Source organism: Chiloscyllium punctatum, chromosome 6 (assembly GCF_047496795.1).
Source record: "Chiloscyllium punctatum isolate Juve2018m chromosome 6, sChiPun1.3, whole genome shotgun sequence".
NCBI classification, from domain to species: domain Eukaryota; kingdom Metazoa; phylum Chordata; class Chondrichthyes; order Orectolobiformes; family Hemiscylliidae; genus Chiloscyllium; species Chiloscyllium punctatum.
The window spans coordinates 113,496,247-113,500,502 of record NC_092744.1 but is presented as its reverse complement, the minus strand read 5'-3'; the positions used below and the strand labels follow the sequence as shown (position 1 = coordinate 113,500,502).

At 43.4% G+C, this 4,256-nt stretch overlaps 1 non-coding gene across 1 annotated transcript; it reads left to right on the top strand.

The window, feature by feature from the left end:
- Nucleotides 1-2,359: 2,359 nt before the first annotated feature.
- trnav-uac (transfer RNA valine (anticodon UAC)) lies at nucleotides 2,360-2,432 on the top strand. The gene has a single exon. It is a non-coding gene; the product is annotated as a tRNA-Val (tRNA).
- The last annotated feature ends 1,824 nt before the right edge of the window (nucleotides 2,433-4,256 follow it).

Genomic DNA, 4,256 nt, shown 5'->3' with positions numbered 1-4,256 from the left:
CTGGACCTGTGCTTTCATAGCGTCGTTAGTATTAAGGTGCGCCCCGAGATCTAAAGCACGTTGGAACTGAAACGGAGGAATCGACTGAGAGGCGACAGAATGACATCGCATCCATTTGGTTTACTTTAAATCACTGACGAGCAGGAAAATGTAAACGGGGAGGGCGTGTGGGGAAGTGAGGCAGTTGCAGCTCTGGAGAAAGTCCTTCTTTGTGACTCACTCAGCAACCAGACACGTGAAGGTGACTCAGGCGTGAGAGCTCTTCACATCGTGAACAGAAAGCAATCAAGGGCAGTTAGCACCTCTTCCGGAGTGGGGTGGGGTGAGGTTATTACCTTTTGATTTCTGTTACTATGTTCAGAAACTGCCTTTTAGATTGAGGTGAACAAAAACTGCATTTCTAAAAAGCACCATGGAATTTGTTAAACTTTATTGAGTCGCTTTTTCTCATCGATTCCCACACAGGTTTCCAACTCAGTTGGTATCCATGAGGCTCATGTCCAGGTGTGAACATCTCTGCAGCAAATTGCACGGTTAAGGTCAAAGGCAAGGAAAGTGGCATCTCGAACTGGCTCCGAGGTCAGAGCATCCTCACAATGTAATCTGTCGTTCTCGGATTGGAATGCGACCTCCGCTTTTAGGGTGGAACATTCTTTGGGAACCTTATTCTGCAAAACAGACACAGTGACTGAAACTATGCTGCACGGTATGATTTGGGAAACGGCCTGCTCAGCTTTGTGCATTTTCCCTGTAGTCCGGTGTGTTTGGTGTTCCGTGTAAACGTGAAAGTTGTCCTGTTTCGAGCAATGGGTGAAATCATTTAGCAAAACAAGAATCGAAATTGCAGTAATGTCAAGTAGCTCATGGTAATTTGACCCAATCATAACCGATCATATATTCTCACGCACTCACAGATACATTTGTAGCTGAATCCAGTCTGAGAAGATAGACTCAGCTTACCAGTGATTTTTGTCTGGATTGATGGGCTAACGTTAACTGCTGAGAAATTGATATTGTAGGCGGGCACATCCGAGCAGCTGTGCGAGTCGGAGAGGGATCATGGAACCCTTTTCGCGTGAGTTTTCACGTCTGTTGTTATGCAGGAGCACAATTGGAAGTTCAAGAAAATGGACACGCGGGCGTGTTGGTAGCGTGGCCGAGCTGTCTAAGGCGCTGGTTTACGGGTCCACTCTCGGCAGAGGCAGGGGTTCGAATCCCCCCGCTGCCATCACTTCTGATCAACTCCATCGGCACAGCTTGTTAAAATGCTGTTTCGATCCCTGCTGCATTTATGTTTAAAACAGATGAAAAATGGGTTTGCTTCCCGGGGAATTGACTGCGGTGTGGGAAAGTGCCGAATTTTCCAAAGTGTCTGTGCTGTCATGATCGTGTTCGCCTCCCGCGCGGAAAATCGCAAGCAGCTCTGCTGTTGCTTTCTGTTCCAGGCAAGTTGAGCTTTTACTGGAACCGAATGGAGACTGTTATTTCATCGTTGTTGCGAAACAGAGTCCTACGGTGACTCGGCTCGTCGTTATTTGGTTTTCTGTCCAATGAGAAAATCGTTCCAATGTATTTCGATGACACATGTTATTGAATTTCTCCCACTTCCTTCATTTCCGTCCTGGAGAAATCGGAAGGGAAGTGTAATCTAATCGAGACTGTGATTGGTGAAATTCACTTTTTATGGCCCATTCTTATTAAGTTCTTTCCTTGTCTCTTTGCAGCATTGTCTGGGAAGTGGTGGTGCACTCAGGCTCCAGTATGTTTGAAAGAGTAGTTTGGAATTGCCCTGTTGTGTGATTACTTTTTGGCTCATGCCCCCGGACTGTCTCACATTTAGCATTCATGCTCGCTGTGTCTGAAAATGCATTTGGTTTTCCAGTTTTGTTTGTGTTCCGTGTTAAATGCTTTCTGTTTTGCGATTCGCTCAATACATTACGAATTAACAGGGTTTCTGAGGTAACTTCCAGCTGCAAAAATCCTCAACTGAGAATCTGGGAAACTTTCACGGAGCATGGTCAGTCGGAGCAAAAGTAAGGATGTCGTTCGTTTCTGCAGTGTTTCACAATGCTACCTTTCCCGTGAGCAGTCGAACAGACTAAATGATTATGCCACAGACTGCGACAGTAAGCTCCGCTAAAAAGTAATCCTTTAAAGCCGGTGTAAGCAACACAACGTTATTGGGGTACACCGCGTGGAAACAGATACTTCGGTGTATCTCGTCCATGCTCACCACATAGCCAAATATAAACAAGTCCCATTAAACAACGAGCGAATGGAAACAGAAAGGTGAAAGGTAGAAAGGCTTCAACTTTCAGTGCTGGATGGCTCTGAGCTGCAGCGGGGGTGATCGAGGCTTGTTTCTGTAGTGTAGTGGTCATCACGTTCGCCTTACACGCGAAAGGTCCCCAGTTCGAAACTGGGCAGAAACTGCTTTTGTTCTTCAATTGCAGCCTTTTACATGGACAAGAACGGAGCTTTCTTGCTTGCTTTCCCATCTGCAAACCTGCCTTCGAATTTGCTTGAACAAATCTGCTCTCGGAGTGAAATGCAATGTAATTCCATTTACTTACAGTGCAAAGCATTGTATTGTTTTTCTCCAACCTGGTTCTGATCATATGCCATTCTGTTTGAGAGTGTAGTTACCCCCTTCTGTTCCTTCCACGAAAAGCATTCCCGTATTTGCATTCCTTGCGCAGGCGGCCCGGTTCAAAGGCAGGGAAGAAGCTGATTCGCTGGTGTCACAGCGCACCATGGATTCCTGAACTTGTCTGTCTGTCAAATGTATCCCACAGTCGTCTCTGAAAGACGTCATTTGGAAGCTGTCTGTCGGTATTCAACGTGCGAGAATTGGCACCAGAGGTCCTGAATCATATTTTGGAGCAGTTCGCACGTTAGTGGCTCATTTAATCAGCAACAGCAATGAAATAAATTACACTCTCAGAGGAACCTTTGGACTTTCACCAGAGCTGCAACTGCGTCACTTCCCCACTCACCCTCCCCGTTTACATTTTCCTGCTCGTCAGTGATTTAAGGAAAACCAAATGAATGCGATGTCATTCTGTAGCCTCTCTGTATATTCCTCCGTTTCACTTCCAACATGGCTTAGATCTCGGGGCGCACCGTAATACTAGCGACGCCACGAAAGCACCCCTGTTACCTCGGTGTAATAACAGGCCAATTGCTTGAAAAAAATGACCCTCTAAAGAGTAACCCACCCAAACACTTTTCCCGATCATAGTTGTTCACATTTATTGCTGACTAATACACATATCCCTGAACACAATGTGCGATGTAGCATGGCCAGCTCACCTAAGCTGCACATGTGGGATTGTGGGAGAATACTACAGCAAAATTACATGGACTTGGGCAGAACGTGTAAAGTCCCCACAGTCACCTGAGGAGAGAATCAAACCAATGTCCCTGGCGCTCTGAGGTAGCATTGCTAACCACTGAGGTACCACGTAATCTTATGCAATGAGTAAAATCAGTGAAAGATACGAAGAAACAAGCTTCAAACAAACACTCTCCGATATTGTCAAAGCATGTCAATCTTACATTCAATACGAATAGGTGTATTGAAACAAAAAAAATCCTGGCAATTCATGGATGAACAATAATTAAAAATTTAATTTCATCAAAGATCATAGCAATATTGAGACGAATTGCAATGTTAATAACAAATGTAGGTAATTAGCTGACTAATGAATAATTGGAAGTGGCATATATTTACTTAACGCTGAAGAAAGCGACTTGTTTTTCCCCTTTTTACACAGCAGAATAACAATGTGTGTGTGTGTGTATGTGTGTGTGTGTGTGTGTGTGTGTTCGAAATGTTTGAATCAAGCTCTTTCTAACAAAATAACTGATGACTTACGATCACTTACCCTTGTCACCTTTAAGACCACAACATTCTCAAATATTTTCCAGGAATTTACAACCAGAAGAACTAATTAATTCCTTTTCATAGGAACCCAAAGAGAATAAGTAGTGGACATTGTGAATTAGTGAGTCAATGCAAGCATTCAATTGAAGACAACATCCCTTCTTTCCTAAAGTGTTCAAAATTTTAAAAATCAAAATTTATTGCCATTGTTGAATGAAAGAATAAAGAGATGCGAATTCTTTTTCATTTGATCTTGTTGCATGAAACATCCGTAAGTCGTATTATGATTACAAACACAATAAATGTGAGCATTGAAGTCAATATAATTAATTGAATTCAACTATGTTTCAACAGGTAAAATAAAAAGTGA